We start from the raw sequence: 17,412 nt of genomic DNA, 5'->3' as shown, positions 1-17,412 counted from the left end.
CCTTGCGAAAGGAGCACTCCTTGCGAAAGGAGCACTCCTTGCGAATGCAGCACTCCAAGCGAAGGCAGAACTCCTTGCGAAGGCACCACTCCTTGCGAAGGCACCACTCCTTGCGAATGCAGCACTCTGCGCAAAGGCAGCATTCCTAGCGAAGGCAGCACTCCTTGCGAAGGTAGCACTCCTAGTAAAGGCTGCACTCTGTGCGAAGGCTGCTCTCCATGCGAAGGCAGCACTCCTTGCAAAGGCAGCACTTCTAGCGAAGGCAGCACTTCTTGCGAAGGCAGCAATCCTTACGAAGGCAGCAATCCTTACGAAGGCAGAACTCTGTGAAAAGGCAGCACTCTTCGTAGGCACCACTCCTTGCGAAGGCAGCACTCTTTGCGAAGGCAGCACTCCTTGCGAAGGCAGCACTCCTAGCGAAGGCAGTTCTCCTAGCGAAGGCAGCACTCCTAGCGACGGCAGCACTCCTTGCGAAAGCAGCACTCCTTGCGTCCGCAGTACTCCTTGCGAAGGCAGCACTCCTTGCGAAGGCAGCACTCCTTGCGAAGGCAGCACTAATTGCGAAGGCAGCACTCCTTGCGAAGGCAGCACTCCTTGCGAAGGCAGCACGCCCTGTGAAGGCGACACTCCTTGCGAAGGCAGCACGCCCTGTGAAGGCAGCACTCCTTGCGAAGGCAGCACTCCTTGCGAAGGCAGCACTCCTTGCGAAGGCAGCACTCCTTGCGAAGGCAGCACTCCTTGCGAAGGCAGCACTCCTAGAGAATACAGCGCTCCTTGCGAAGGTAGCACTCTGTGCAAGGGCAGCACTCCGTGCGAAGGCACCACTCCTTGAGAAGGCAGCACTCTGCGCAAAGGCAGCACTCCTTGTGAAGGCAGCACTCCTAGCGAAGGCAGCACTCCTTGCGAAGGCAGAACTCCTTGCGAAGGCAGCACTCCTAGCGAAGGCAACACTCCTAGCGAAGGTAGCACTCCTAACGAAGGCAGCACTCCTAGCGAAGGCAGCACTCCTAGCAAAGGCAGCACTCCTAGCAAAGGCAGCACTCCTAGCAAAGGCAGCACTCCTAGCAAAGGCAGCACTCCTAGCAAAGGCAGCACTCCTTGCAAAGGCAGCACTCCTTGCAAAGGCAGCACTCCTAGCGAAGGCAGCACTCCTAGCGAAGGCAGCACTCCCTGCGAACGCAGCACTCCCTGCGAACGCAGCACTCGGTGCAGAGAAAGCACTCCTTGCGAAGGTAGCACTCCTTGCGAAGGCAGCACTCCTTGCGAAGGCAGCACCCAAGCGAAGGCAGCACCCAAGCGAAGGCAGCACTCCTTGTGAAGGCAGCACTCCTTGTGAAGGCAGCACTCCTTGTGAAGGCAGCACTCCTTGTGAAGGCAGCACTCCTTGTGAAGGCAGCACTCCTTGTGAAGGCAGCACTCCTTGTGAAGGCAGCACTCCTTGTGAAGGCAGCACTCCTTGTGAAGGCAGCACTCCTTGCGAAGGCAGCACTCCTTGCGAAGGCAGCACTCTTTGCGAAGGCAGCACTCCTTGCGAAGGCAGCACTCCTTGCGAAGGCACCACCCCTTGCGAAGGCTCCACTCCTTGCGAATGCAGCACTCTGCTCAAAGGCAGCACTCCTTGCGAAGGCAGCACTCCTTGCGAAGGCAGCACTCCTTGCGAAGGCAGCACGCCCTGTGAAGGCGACACTCCTTGCGAAGGCAGCACGCCCTGTGAATGCAGCACTCCTTGCGAAGGCAGCACTCCTTGCGAAGGCAGCACTCCTTGCGAAGGCAGCACTCCTTGCGAAGGCGGCACTCCTTGCGAAGGCAGCACGCCCTGTGATGGCTGCACTCCTTGCGAAGGCAGCACTCCTTGTGAAGGCAGCACTCCTTGCGAAGGCAGCACTCCTTGTGAAGGCAGCACTCTGTGCGAATGCAGCACTCCTTGCGAAGGCACCACCCCTTGCGAAGGCTCCACTCCTTGCGAATGCAGCACTCTGCTCAAAGGCAGCACTCCTTGCGAAGGCAGCACTCCTTGCGAAGGCAGCACTCCTTGCGAAGGCAGCACGCCCTGTGAAGGCGGCACTCCTTGCGAAGGCAGCACGCCCTGTGAAGGCAGCACTCCTTGTGAAGGCAGCACTCCTTGCGAAGGCACCACCCCTTGCTAAGGCTCCACCCCTTGCGAAGGCTCCACTCCTTGCGAATGCAGCACTCTGCTCAAAGGCAGCATTCCTAGCGAAGGCAGCAATCCTTGCGAAGGCAGAACTCTGAGAAAGGGCAGCACTCTGTGCGTAGGCAGCACTCCTTGCGAAGGCAGCACTCCTTGCGAAGGCAGCACTCCTAGCGAAGGCAGCTCTCCTAGCGAAGGCAGCTCTCCTAGCGAAGGCAGCACACCTAGCGAAGGCAGCACTCCTAGCGAAGGAAGCACTCCTTGCGAAGGCAGCACTCCTTGCGAAGGCAGCACTCCTTGCGAAGGCAGCACTCCTTGCGAAGGCAGCACTCCTTGCGAAGGCAGCACTCCTTGCGAAGGCAGCACTCCTTGCGAAGGCAGCACTCCTTGCGAAGGCAGCACTCCTTGCGAAGGCAGCACTCCTTGCAAAGGCAGCACTCCTTGCGAAGGCAGCACTCCTTGCGAAGGCAGCACTCCAAGGCAGCACTCCTTGCGAAGGCAGCACTCCTTGCGAAGGCAGCACTCCTTGCGAAGGCAGCACTCCTTGCGAAGGCAGCACTCCTTGCGAAGGCAGCACTCCTTGCGAAGGCAGCACTCCTTGCGAAGGCAGCACTCCTTTCGAAGGCAGCACTCCTTGCGAAGCCAGCACTCCTTGCGAAGGCAGCAGTCCTTGCGAAGGCAGCACTCCTTGCGAAGGCAGCACTCTGTGCCGAGGCAGCACTCTGTGCCGAGGCAGCACTCTGTGCCGAGGCAGCACTCTGTGCCGAGGCAGCACTCTGTGCCGAGGCAGCACTCTGTGCCGAGGCAGCACTCTGTGCCGAGGCAGCACTCTGTGCCGAGGCAGCACTCTGTGCCGAGGCAGCACTCTGTGCCGAGGCATCACTCTGTGCCGAGGCAGCACTCTGTGCCGAGGCAGCACTCTGTGCCGAGGCAGCACTCTGTGCCGAGGCAGCACTCTGTGCCGAGGCAGCACTCTGTGCCGAGGCAGCACTCTGTGCCGAGGCAGCACTCTGTGCCGAGGCAGCACTCTGTGCCGAGGCAGCACTCTGTGCCGAGGCAGCACTCTGTGCCGAGGCAGCACTCTGTGTCGAGGCAGCACTCTGTGCCCAGGCAGCACTCTGTGCCCAGGCAGCACTCTGTGCCGAGGCAGCACTCTGTGCCGAGGCAGCACTCTGTGCCGAGGCAGCACTCTGTGCCGAGGCAGCACTCTGTGCCGAGGCAGCACTCTGTGCCGAGGCATCACTCTGTGCCGAGGCAGCACTCTGTGCCGAGGCAGCACTCTGTGCCGAGGCAGCACTCTGTGCCGAGGCAGCACTCTGTGCCGAGGCAGCACTCTGTGCCGAGGCAGCACTCTGTGCCGAGGCAGCACTCTGTGCCGAGGCAGCACTCTGTGCCGAGGCAGCACTCTGTGCCGAGGCAGCACTCTGTGCCGAGGCAGCACTCTGTGCCGAGGCAGCACTCTGTGCCGAGGCAGCACTCTGTGCCGAGGCAGCACTCTGTGCCGAGGCAGCACTCTGTGCCGAGGCAGCACTCTGTGCCGAGGCAGCACTCTGTGCCGAGGCAGCACTCTGTGTCGAGGCAGCACTCTGTGCCCAGGCAGCACTCTGTGCCGAGGCAGCACTCTGTGCCGAGGCAGCACTCTGTGCCGAGGCAGCACTCTGTGCCGAGGCAGCACTCTGTGCCGAGGCAGCACTCTGTGCCGAGGCAGCACTCTGTGCCGAGGCAGCACTCTGTGCCGAGGCAGCACTCTGTGCCGAGGCAGCACTCTTTGCCGAGGCAGCACTCTGTGCCGAGACAGCACTCTGTGCCGAGGCAGCACTCTGTGCCGAGGCAGCACTCTGTGCCGAGGCAGCACTCCCTGCGAAGGCAGCACTCCCTGCGAAGGCAGCACTCCCTGCAAAGGCAGCACTCCCTGCGAAGGCAGCACTCCCTGCGAAGGCAGCACTCCCTGCGAAGGCAGCACTCCCTGCGAAGGCAGCACTCCCTGCGAAGGCAGCACTCCCTGCGAAGGCAGCACTCCCTGCGAAGGCAGCACTCCCTGCGAAGGCAGCACTCCCTGCGAAGGCAGCACTCCCTGCGAAGGCAGCACACTCTGCGAAGGCAGCACTCCGTGGAAGGCAGCACTCCGTGGAAGGCAGCACTCCGTGGAAGGCAGCACTCCGTGGAAGGCAGCACTCCGTGGAAGGCAGCACTCCGTGGAAGGCAGCACTCCGTGCGAAGGCAGCACTCCGTGCGAAGGCCGCACTCCGTGCGAAGGCAGCACTCCGTGCGAAGGCAGCACTCCGTGCGAAGGCAGCACTCCGTGCGAAGGGAGCACTCCCTGTGAAGGCAGCACTCCCTGCGAATGCAGCACTCCCTGCGAATGCAGAACTCCTTGCGAAGGCAGCACTCTTTGCGAAGGCAGCACTCTGTGCAAAGGCAGCAATCCGTGCGAAGGCAGCGCTCTGTGCAAAGGCAGCACTGTGTGCGTAGGCACCACTCCTTGTGAAAGCAGCACTCCCTGCGAAGGCAGCACTCCCTGCGAAGGCAGCACTCCCTGCGAAGGCAGCACTCCCTGCGAAGGCAGCACTCCCTGCGAAGGCAGCACTCCCTGCGAAGGCAGCACTCCCTGTGAAGGCAGCACTCCCTGCGATGGCAGCACTACGTACGAAGGCTGCACTCTGTGCGAAGGCAGCACTCTGTGCGAAATTAGCACTCCCTGTGAAGGCAGTACTCCCTGCGAAGGCACCACTCTGTGCGAAGGCTGTACTCTGTCTGAAGACTATACTCCGTTCGAGGGCTGCACTCCATTGGAGGGGTGACTCTGTATGAATACTACACTCTGTGCAAAGACTGCACTCTGTGCGATGGGTTTACCCCTTGCGGAGGCTGCACTCTCTGCGAAGGTTGTACTGCCTGTGGTGACTGCACTCCATGTGGATGCTGCACTCCCTGCAGACCCTGCACTCCCTGTGGAGGCTGCATTCCTAGTGAAGGCTGTACTCAATTTGAAGGCTGCAGTCATTGTGAAGACTGCAGTCATTGGAAGTCTCACTCTTTGCTAGAGCTGCTCTCCTTAAAAGGGCTGCACATCTTGTAAAGTGTGCACACTGTGAATTCTGCCTAGTCTGATTGCATCTCCTCTATTAAGTGACAAGATCTTTGTGGACGTCATGCAGTGTAAGGACTGCAAACTATGTCAAAGCAGCGTGACTTGCGTACTCAGCTCACCTTGTGGGATAGCACTCTTAATGAAATAAGCCCTGATTATGGGGAAGAGACATTTAAGAAAGAGACATGTTGTTACATGTAGAGGAGCTGACGTTCTGATATCAGTAGCTCTTGTCAGCACAGCTCACAGCTCACCATGAAAAGAAAGCACACCTTCCAGGGGCAGCACTCATTCAAGAGACAGTACAGATTGTATGAGATTACACTGATTGGAGATGGCACATATTATTAGGAAGCCACTCTATCAAAGGACAGAACGTCAAGTGTTGACACCACTCCTTTTGAGGGCAGCATCCCTACTGAGGACAGCGCATTATGTGATGACAGAACATCCTGGGATGGTAGAACCACACAATGTGAGGGTGGCTTGCACTGCAAGGGGGGGGCTTGCCATGCATTGTATGTGAGTACAGCACACCTTGCAAGGTTAGCACTCCTTGCAAGGATGGCACACGTGAGGATGGCACACCTTGTGAGGATGGCACACCTTGTGAGGATGGCACATCTTGTGAGGATGGCACACTTTGCGAGTATGGTACACCTTGCAAGGATGGCACACCTTGCAATGATGGCTCACCGTGTGAGGATGGCACACCGTGTGAGGATGGCACACCATGCGAGGATGGCACACCGTGCGAGGATGGCACACCGTGCGAGGATGGCACACTGTGCGAGAATGGCACACCATGCAAGGACAGCACAACTCACAAGCACTGCACATCTAGTGAAGACAGCACACCTGTGAAGTTAGCATGCCATGTGAAGACAACTCGCCTTGCAAAGACACCTTCAGAACACAAGACACCAATAAAATTGCACACCTGCTGAGTACATCAAGTGTTAAGAAGAAGGCAGATATGCAGAGGACAGCTCACTTCAGGCAGTCCGCATACCTTAAAGGGAGAGCACATGTTGGAATGAGAGGATATTTTATAAGGGAGGCACACCCTAAGAGGAGAGTATGCCTTGTAATGTTAGTACACTGTGTGGGGATAGGACAATATATGAAGATGGCATATTTTCTGAAAAATATATGTTCGAATGACTGCATGCCTTCTGATTGCTGCACTCGTTATGAGGTTACCACATGTTGGCAGTACAGCTCACCATGTGGGAACAGAATAATTTTCATGGGCAGCACTACCAGTGAGGACAGTTCACCTCGCACAGAATGCACTCCCCTTGCAAGGACAAAAAAGCCAGCAATTAAAGCTCATCTTTCGAGGACAACACACCTTGTGCAGCAGCATACTTTTTGAGGACAGTGTATCTTATGAGAACAGCAAATAAATTCAGGACCATTAAACAAGCGAGGACAGAACACCATATTAAGGTACAACATGTTGGGGGGAAAAACACATTTTCTGAGTGCATATTGTGCCATTCCTGCACATGCTGTGATGAGTACAAAACCTGTGAGGACAGTACAGCTTACGTTGACAGCACAGATATTGACACCGGCAATCCTCACAATGACAGAACATGTAGTTAGTGTATCTGACCTTGTGAACATGGGATACTTTTTGAGGACAGCACAGCACACATTGCAAGGCCAGCAGACCTTGCAAGGGAAGCACATCTTGTGGAGACAGCACAAGTTGTGAGGACAGCACAACTTGCAAGGACAGCACAAGTTGCGAGTACAGCACAACTTGCAAGGACACCACAGCTTGCGAGGACAGCACAGCTTGCGAGGACAGCACAGCTTGCGAGGACAGCACAGCTTGCGAGGACAGCACAGCTTGCGAGTTCAGCACAGCTTGTGAGGACAGCACAACTTGCGAAGACAGCACAGCTTGCGAGGACAGCACAGCTTGTGAGGACAGCACAACTTGCGAAGACAGCACAGCTTGTGAGGACAGCACATCTTTCGAGGACAACACACCTTGTGCAGCAGCATATTTTTTGAGGACAGCGTATCTTATGAGAACAGCAAATATCTTCAGGACCGTTAAACAAGTTAGGACAGAACACCATATTAAGGTACAACATGTTGGGAGGACAATCACATTTTCTGATAAGTGCATATCCTGCCATTGCTGCAAAACTTGTGATGACTACAACACCTGTGAGGACAGTACAGCTTACACTGACAGCACTGATATTGACACTGGCAATCCTCACAATGACAAAACACGTAGTTAGTGTATCTGACCTTGTGAACACAGCATACTTTTTGAGGACAGCACAGCACAGCACAGCACACATTGCAAGGCGAGCACACCTTGCGAGGGAAGCACACCTTGTGGGGACAGTACAAGTTGCGAGGACAGCACAGCTTGCGAGGGCAGCACAGCTTGTGAGGACAGCACAGCTTGTGAGGACAACACAGCTTGTGATTACAGCTCAACTTGAGAGGACAGCACAACTTGCAAGGACAGCACAACTTGTGAGGACAGCACAGCTAGCAAGGACAGCACAGCTAGTGAGGACAGCACAGCTTGTGAGGACAGCTCAACTTGAGAGGACAGCTGAACTAGAGAGGACAGCTCAACTTAAGAGGACAGCAGAACTTGAAAGGACAGCACAAATTGCAAGGATAGCAGACCTTGTGATTAACCTTGTAGATGCCATAACTCTTGTACATTCAGTAACTGTTTCATTTGCAGCAACCTTTCTGTATAGAGTAACACTTGCATGTACAGATATACTGAAATGAATAGGAAGAATTTCACATTCAGCAGTTTTAGCTAATAGAACATGAATAGTGTGTGCTGCAACTCTTGCATGTACAGTATCTCAAATGTGCAGAGTAAGTGTTGCATAAGCAGTCACTCCTCCATGCAAGGTATCTCTTGCAAGTTTAGTAACAGATGCTTTTGCAGCTGAGTTGTGTGTAGTAACCACAGAACTTGAATAGACTGCTTTGCTTGCATGCTGTAATGCAGAAAAAATGAGATGGGGAGGAGAAAAATCAGTATGTAGAAAGAAGGGAGGGAGGGAGGTAGGGAGGGAGGGAGGGAGGGAGTGTGTGTATGAGGAAAGTATGTTTGAGAGAGTTGAAGAGGATAGAAATATGGGGAAGGATGAGAGGAGGAGGAGGAAGCCATGGTGAGAAGAGGAAGGATGTATGGGGCAAAGAGGAAACGATAGAGAGAAGTAAGGAAGGAACGAAACTAACAGGTAATATAACTGTAAGCAGTGAAGTGGAGACTCATGAGGAGAAAACAAGCACTAAGTCTGAGGTGAAGTAAGAAGGAAGATCTTCCATGAAATTAGGCACTACCGAATAATAAAGTGGCAAACCAAGTTGTAGAACAGTAACCGAGCCAAATGGCGGCTGGAATAAAAGACGCTCGTTGGTGTGGTGTCTAATACCAGTCATAATGTCTGTCAAAAAAAGAAAAACTTACAGATCAAACACGTGCATCGAAATTCCCGACGATTGGAGCATTACAATAATCACTACCGTAAGCTGTGCTGTGTGGTGCCAATAACAAGTTGTCAGACGAGAATCAAAGGCAAGAAATCCACTGTAATACAGTAGATGAGAGACAGATGTACCAGTACTGCAAGACATGCCTAATACCGCATAAATCAACGCTGCCACTTGTGCCGCCCTTTCACATAACATAGGGCTACAGATGAAGTGCCTGCCGAAAACTAAAAAAAAGGGAAAGTGTGAAAAGCGTGGGACCCAGGGTAGCTAACGCATTGTACGCCAAGGACGGAATGCGTCGGAAAACACGGTCCAGTATTGCGATAGCGGGTGGGGGGGGGGGGGGGTAAGGAGCGCAATATGCGGCCTGTCGTCCGTCGGAATTCGCAGCTCGCGGCCGATATCCTGTGGTGCGATTCCAGGGGTGAACACAGCCTCTCACAGTCGCCTGGAGGCGCCATAAAATTTCAACTGTTCAGACTCAGCATTTTCATCTCGACATGGCGGACATCCATTTTCAGCTACTTGCTTCCAGGCTGCACTTCCTGAGTTAGCAGGCTTCAATGTAATATTGTTGCAGCCCCAGCTTCTCGACTGAGAAAGCAAAACAGAAATTTACAGATCACACACACACACAAATCGTCGCAATTGGGCTGCATTAAAATAATTGGAGCATTACATAATAATTAAACACAAGCAGTGCTGTGTGGCAACAGTGAAACTGTTTCCAGAAGGAAGTCCAGCTAATGCAATCAACGGCGACTATTTTAATTGCTGCTTGGAGGCTGGTGTGTCTGCTGGCTTGGCGGCGCACATACTATTTCCTTACTTGCTTCAAAAATTAGCAAGCGAAGTCGCAAGCAAGTTATATCAACAGGCGCATTTGAGGGGCCTGTGTGGGGGGTTGGGGGGGGGGGGTGAGCGGGGTGCGCAGCCTGTAGGCTTGGCTGCATGAATTTTGTCTCCCTCCAAGCCGCCCGACTTAGCAAGCGACTTTGCAATGCGACTCCGCTGCGCTCCGCTTGCTCCCAGTTACGTTATAAGGCGACCACTCCGAACAAGTAACAGCGAGAGACACGCCTACACTGAACGGGGCGAATATCGGCGGGCGGAATATCTTCTGCGTCAAAGCCGACTACATCACTTCACTTACGTCATGAAACTTTGACACCGCCAACTAGATACGACCTCACTGTCCCAGGCAAAAACGCACTCAAAGACGCAAAAACAAACCGAAAAGAAATACGGATTACACAAACTCGCGCAAAAGCTACTTTTTCGTCACATGTAATTACATATTAAACACTTTCCGCTACTTTCCATTCATTCTACTGTGGAAACCAGTATTTTTTTACGTCGCCAAACGGTCCTATATCAAAGCAAACTACGCTTACTGGGCCAGGCGGCGCGGCGCGGCGCGTCTCCGCTCTTCGTGTTTCAAAACACGCTGCATAAACGTCCGTAACTCCTCGATGCCTTCACTTACAATCTTAAAACTTTGACACCGCCAAGCGACTACCGTTCTCAGTACGTGATATCACTTTCAACTAGATACGACCTCACTGTCCCAGGCAAAAACGCACTCAAAGACGTAAATACAAACCGAAAAGAAACACGGATTACACAAACTCGCGCAAAAGCTACTTCTTCGTCTTATGTAGTTACAAATTAAACACTTTCCGTTACTCTCCTTTCATTCCACTGTGGAAACTAGTCTTTTTTTACGTCGCCACACGCTCCTATATCAATGCAAAGTACGCTACTGGGCCAGGCGGCGCGGCGCGTCTCTGCTCTTCGTGTTTCAAAACACGCTGCAGAAACGTCCGTAACTACTCGATGCGTTCACTTACAATTTTAAACCTTTGACACCGCCAAGCGACTACCGTTCTCAGTACGTGATATCACTTTCAACTAGATACGACCTCACTGTCCCAGGCAAAAACGCACTCAAAGACGCAAAAACAAACCGAAAAGAAATACGGATTACACAAACTCGCGCAAAAGCTACTTTTTCGTCACATGTAATTACATATTAAACACTTTCCGCTACTTTCCATTCATTCTACTGTGGAAACCAGTATTTTTTTACGTCGCCAAACGGTCCTATATCAAAGCAAACTACGCTTACTGGGCCAGGCGGCGCGGCGCGGCGCGTCTCCGCTCTTCGTGTTTCAAAACACGCTGCATAAACGTCCGTAACTCCTCGATGCCTTCACTTACAATCTTAAAACTTTGACACCGCCAAGCGACTACCGTTCTCAGTACGTGATATCACTTTCAACTAGATACGACCTCACTGTCCCAGGCAAAAACGCACTCAAAGACGTAAATACAAACCGAAAAGAAACACGGATTACACAAACTCGCGCAAAAGCTACTTCTTCGTCTTATGTAGTTACAAATTAAACACTTTCCGTTACTCTCCTTTCATTCCACTGTGGAAACTAGTCTTTTTTTACGTCGCCACACGCTCCTATATCAATGCAAAGTACGCTACTGGGCCAGGCGGCGCGGCGCGTCTCTGCTCTTCGTGTTTCAAAACACGCTGCAGAAACGTCCGTAACTACTCGATGCGTTCACTTACAATTTTAAACCTTTGACACCGCCAAGCGACTACCGTTCTCAGTACGTGATATCACTTTCAACTAGATACGACCTCACTGTCCCAGGCAAAAACGCACTCAAAGACGCAAAAACAAACCGAAAAGAAATACGGATTACACAAACTCGCGCAAAAGCTACTTTTTCGTCACATGTAATTACATATTAAACACTTTCCGCTACTTTCCATTCATTCTACTGTGGAAACCAGTATTTTTTTACGTCGCCAAACGGTCCTATATCAAAGCAAACTACGCTTACTGGGCCAGGCGGCGCGGCGCGGCGCGTCTCCGCTCTTCGTGTTTCAAAACACGCTGCATAAACGTCCGTAACTCCTCGATGCCTTCACTTACAATCTTAAAACTTTGACACCGCCAAGCGACTACCGTTCTCAGTACGTGATATCACTTTCAACTAGATACGACCTCACTGTCCCAGGCAAAAACGCACTCAAAGACGTAAATACAAACCGAAAAGAAACACGGATTACACAAACTCGCGCAAAAGCTACTTCTTCGTCTTATGTAGTTACAAATTAAACACTTTCCGTTACTCTCCTTTCATTCCACTGTGGAAACTAGTCTTTTTTTACGTCGCCACACGCTCCTATATCAATGCAAAGTACGCTACTGGGCCAGGCGGCGCGGCGCGTCTCTGCTCTTCGTGTTTCAAAACACGCTGCAGAAACGTCCGTAACTACTCGATGCGTTCACTTACAATTTTAAACCTTTGACACCGCCAAGCGACTACCGTTCTCAGTACGTGATATCACTTTCAACTAGATACGACCTCACTGTCCCAGGCAAAAACGCACTCAAAGACGCAAAAACAAACCGAAAAGAAATACGGATTACACAAACTCGCGCAAAAGCTACTTTTTCGTCACATGTAATTACATATTAAACACTTTCCGCTACTTTCCATTCATTCTACTGTGGAAACCAGTATTTTTTTACGTCGCCAAACGGTCCTATATCAAAGCAAACTACGCTTACTGGGCCAGGCGGCGCGGCGCGGCGCGTCTCCGCTCTTCGTGTTTCAAAACACGCTGCATAAACGTCCGTAACTCCTCGATGCCTTCACTTACAATCTTAAAACTTTGACACCGCCAAGCGACTACCGTTCTCAGTACGTGATATCACTTTCAACTAGATACGACCTCACTGTCCCAGGCAAAAACGCACTCAAAGACGTAAATACAAACCGAAAAGAAACACGGATTACACAAACTCGCGCAAAAGCTACTTCTTCGTCTTATGTAGTTACAAATTAAACACTTTCCGTTACTCTCCTTTCATTCCACTGTGGAAACTAGTCTTTTTTTACGTCGCCACACGCTCCTATATCAATGCAAAGTACGCTACTGGGCCAGGCGGCGCGGCGCGTCTCTGCTCTTCGTGTTTCAAAACACGCTGCAGAAACGTCCGTAACTACTCGATGCGTTCACTTACAATTTTAAACCTTTGACACCGCCAAGCGACTACCGTTCTCAGTACGTGATATCACTTTCAACTAGATACGACCTCACTGTCCCAGGCAAAAACGCACTCAAAGACGCAAAAACAAACCGAAAAGAAATACGGATTACACAAACTCGCGCAAAAGCTACTTTTTCGTCACATGTAATTACATATTAAACACTTTCCGCTACTTTCCATTCATTCTACTGTGGAAACCAGTATTTTTTTACGTCGCCAAACGGTCCTATATCAAAGCAAACTACGCTTACTGGGCCAGGCGGCGCGGCGCGGCGCGTCTCCGCTCTTCGTGTTTCAAAACACGCTGCATAAACGTCCGTAACTCCTCGATGCCTTCACTTACAATCTTAAAACTTTGACACCGCCAAGCGACTACCGTTCTCAGTACGTGATATCACTTTCAACTAGATACGACCTCACTGTCCCAGGCAAAAACGCACTCAAAGACGTAAATACAAACCGAAAAGAAACACGGATTACACAAACTCGCGCAAAAGCTACTTCTTCGTCTTATGTAGTTACAAATTAAACACTTTCCGTTACTCTCCTTTCATTCCACTGTGGAAACTAGTCTTTTTTTACGTCGCCACACGCTCCTATATCAATGCAAAGTACGCTACTGGGCCAGGCGGCGCGGCGCGTCTCTGCTCTTCGTGTTTCAAAACACGCTGCAGAAACGTCCGTAACTACTCGATGCGTTCACTTACAATTTTAAACCTTTGACACCGCCAAGCGACTACCGTTCTCAGTACGTGATATCACTTTCAACTAGATACGACCTCACTGTCCCAGGCAAAAACGCACTCAAAGACGCAAAAACAAACCGAAAAGAAATACGGATTACACAAACTCGCGCAAAAGCTACTTTTTCGTCACATGTAATTACATATTAAACACTTTCCGCTACTTTCCATTCATTCTACTGTGGAAACCAGTATTTTTTTACGTCGCCAAACGGTCCTATATCAAAGCAAACTACGCTTACTGGGCCAGGCGGCGCGGCGCGGCGCGTCTCCGCTCTTCGTGTTTCAAAACACGCTGCATAAACGTCCGTAACTCCTCGATGCCTTCACTTACAATCTTAAAACTTTGACACCGCCAAGCGACTACCGTTCTCAGTACGTGATATCACTTTCAACTAGATACGACCTCACTGTCCCAGGCAAAAACGCACTCAAAGACGTAAATACAAACCGAAAAGAAACACGGATTACACAAACTCGCGCAAAAGCTACTTCTTCGTCTTATGTAGTTACAAATTAAACACTTTCCGTTACTCTCCTTTCATTCCACTGTGGAAACTAGTCTTTTTTTACGTCGCCACACGCTCCTATATCAATGCAAAGTACGCTACTGGGCCAGGCGGCGCGGCGCGTCTCTGCTCTTCGTGTTTCAAAACACGCTGCAGAAACGTCCGTAACTACTCGATGCGTTCACTTACAATTTTAAACCTTTGACACCGCCAAGCGACTACCGTTCTCAGTACGTGATATCACTTTCAACTAGATACGACCTCACTGTCCCAGGCAAAAACGCACTCAAAGACGCAAAAACAAACCGAAAAGAAATACGGATTACACAAACTCGCGCAAAAGCTACTTTTTCGTCACATGTAATTACATATTAAACACTTTCCGCTACTTTCCATTCATTCTACTGTGGAAACCAGTATTTTTTTACGTCGCCAAACGGTCCTATATCAAAGCAAACTACGCTTACTGGGCCAGGCGGCGCGGCGCGGCGCGTCTCCGCTCTTCGTGTTTCAAAACACGCTGCATAAACGTCCGTAACTCCTCGATGCCTTCACTTACAATCTTAAAACTTTGACACCGCCAAGCGACTACCGTTCTCAGTACGTGATATCACTTTCAACTAGATACGACCTCACTGTCCCAGGCAAAAACGCACTCAAAGACGTAAATACAAACCGAAAAGAAACACGGATTACACAAACTCGCGCAAAAGCTACTTCTTCGTCTTATGTAGTTACAAATTAAACACTTTCCGTTACTCTCCTTTCATTCCACTGTGGAAACTAGTCTTTTTTTACGTCGCCACACGCTCCTATATCAATGCAAAGTACGCTACTGGGCCAGGCGGCGCGGCGCGTCTCTGCTCTTCGTGTTTCAAAACACGCTGCAGAAACGTCCGTAACTACTCGATGCGTTCACTTACAATTTTAAACCTTTGACACCGCCAAGCGACTACCGTTCTCAGTACGTGATATCACTTTCAACTAGATACGACCTCACTGTCCCAGGCAAAAACGCACTCAAAGACGCAAAAACAAACCGAAAAGAAATACGGATTACACAAACTCGCGCAAAAGCTACTTTTTCGTCACATGTAATTACATATTAAACACTTTCCGCTACTTTCCATTCATTCTACTGTGGAAACCAGTATTTTTTTACGTCGCCAAACGGTCCTATATCAAAGCAAACTACGCTTACTGGGCCAGGCGGCGCGGCGCGGCGCGTCTCCGCTCTTCGTGTTTCAAAACACGCTGCATAAACGTCCGTAACTCCTCGATGCCTTCACTTACAATCTTAAAACTTTGACACCGCCAAGCGACTACCGTTCTCAGTACGTGATATCACTTTCAACTAGATACGACCTCACTGTCCCAGGCAAAAACGCACTCAAAGACGTAAATACAAACCGAAAAGAAACACGGATTACACAAACTCGCGCAAAAGCTACTTCTTCGTCTTATGTAGTTACAAATTAAACACTTTCCGTTACTCTCCTTTCATTCCACTGTGGAAACTAGTCTTTTTTTACGTCGCCACACGCTCCTATATCAATGCAAAGTACGCTACTGGGCCAGGCGGCGCGGCGCGTCTCTGCTCTTCGTGTTTCAAAACACGCTGCAGAAACGTCCGTAACTACTCGATGCGTTCACTTACAATTTTAAACCTTTGACACCGCCAAGCGACTACCGTTCTCAGTACGTGATATCACTTTCAACTAGATACGACCTCACTGTCCCAGGCAAAAACGCACTCAAAGACGCAAAAACAAACCGAAAAGAAATACGGATTACACAAACTCGCGCAAAAGCTACTTTTTCGTCACATGTAATTACATATTAAACACTTTCCGCTACTTTCCATTCATTCTACTGTGGAAACCAGTATTTTTTTACGTCGCCAAACGGTCCTATATCAAAGCAAACTACGCTTACTGGGCCAGGCGGCGCGGCGCGGCGCGTCTCCGCTCTTCGTGTTTCAAAACACGCTGCATAAACGTCCGTAACTCCTCGATGCCTTCACTTACAATCTTAAAACTTTGACACCGCCAAGCGACTACCGTTCTCAGTACGTGATATCACTTTCAACTAGATACGACCTCACTGTCCCAGGCAAAAACGCACTCAAAGACGTAAATACAAACCGAAAAGAAACACGGATTACACAAACTCGCGCAAAAGCTACTTCTTCGTCTTATGTAGTTACAAATTAAACACTTTCCGTTACTCTCCTTTCATTCCACTGTGGAAACTAGTCTTTTTTTACGTCGCCACACGCTCCTATATCAATGCAAAGTACGCTACTGGGCCAGGCGGCGCGGCGCGTCTCTGCTCTTCGTGTTTCAAAACACGCTGCAGAAACGTCCGTAACTACTCGATGCGTTCACTTACAATTTTAAACCTTTGACACCGCCAAGCGACTACCGTTCTCAGTACGTGATATCACTTTCAACTAGATACGACCTCACTGTCCCAGGCAAAAACGCACTCAAAGACGCAAAAACAAACCGAAAAGAAATACGGATTACACAAACTCGCGCAAAAGCTACTTTTTCGTCACATGTAATTACATATTAAACACTTTCCGCTACTTTCCATTCATTCTACTGTGGAAACCAGTATTTTTTTACGTCGCCAAACGGTCCTATATCAAAGCAAACTACGCTTACTGGGCCAGGCGGCGCGGCGCGGCGCGTCTCCGCTCTTCGTGTTTCAAAACACGCTGCATAAACGTCCGTAACTCCTCGATGCCTTCACTTACAATCTTAAAACTTTGACACCGCCAAGCGACTACCGTTCTCAGTACGTGATATCACTTTCAACTAGATACGACCTCACTGTCCCAGGCAAAAACGCACTCAAAGACGTAAATACAAACCGAAAAGAAACACGGATTACACAAACTCGCGCAAAAGCTACTTCTTCGTCTTATGTAGTTACAAATTAAACACTTTCCGTTACTCTCCTTTCATTCCACTGTGGAAACTAGTCTTTTTTTACGTCGCCACACGCTCCTATATCAATGCAAAGTACGCTACTGGGCCAGGCGGCGCGGCGCGTCTCTGCTCTTCGTGTTTCAAAACACGCTGCAGAAACGTCCGTAACTACTCGATGCGTTCACTTACAATTTTAAACCTTTGACACCGCCAAGCGACTACCGTTCTCAGTACGTGATATCACTTTCAACTAGATACGACCTCACTGTCCCAGGCAAAAACGCACTCAAAGACGCAAAAACAAACCGAAAAGAAATACGGATTACACAAACTCGCGCAAAAGCTACTTTTTCGTCACATGTAATTACATATTAAACACTTTCCGCTACTTTCCATTCATTCTACTG

General features: G+C 50.4%; 1 protein-coding gene across 1 annotated transcript in view; it reads left to right on the top strand.

Annotated features, from left to right (window-relative positions):
* Positions 1-17,412, top strand: part of LOC126108593 (uncharacterized) — a 539,378-nt gene that overhangs the window by 384,088 nt on the left and 137,878 nt on the right. The gene's annotated exons all lie outside the window — the stretch shown is intronic.

Source organism: Schistocerca cancellata, chromosome 11 (assembly GCF_023864275.1).
Source record: "Schistocerca cancellata isolate TAMUIC-IGC-003103 chromosome 11, iqSchCanc2.1, whole genome shotgun sequence".
Taxonomy (NCBI): Eukaryota; Metazoa; Arthropoda; class Insecta; order Orthoptera; family Acrididae; genus Schistocerca; species Schistocerca cancellata.
The sequence above is the reverse complement of the archived record's forward strand: the minus strand, read 5'-3'. Positions and strand labels throughout refer to the sequence as shown.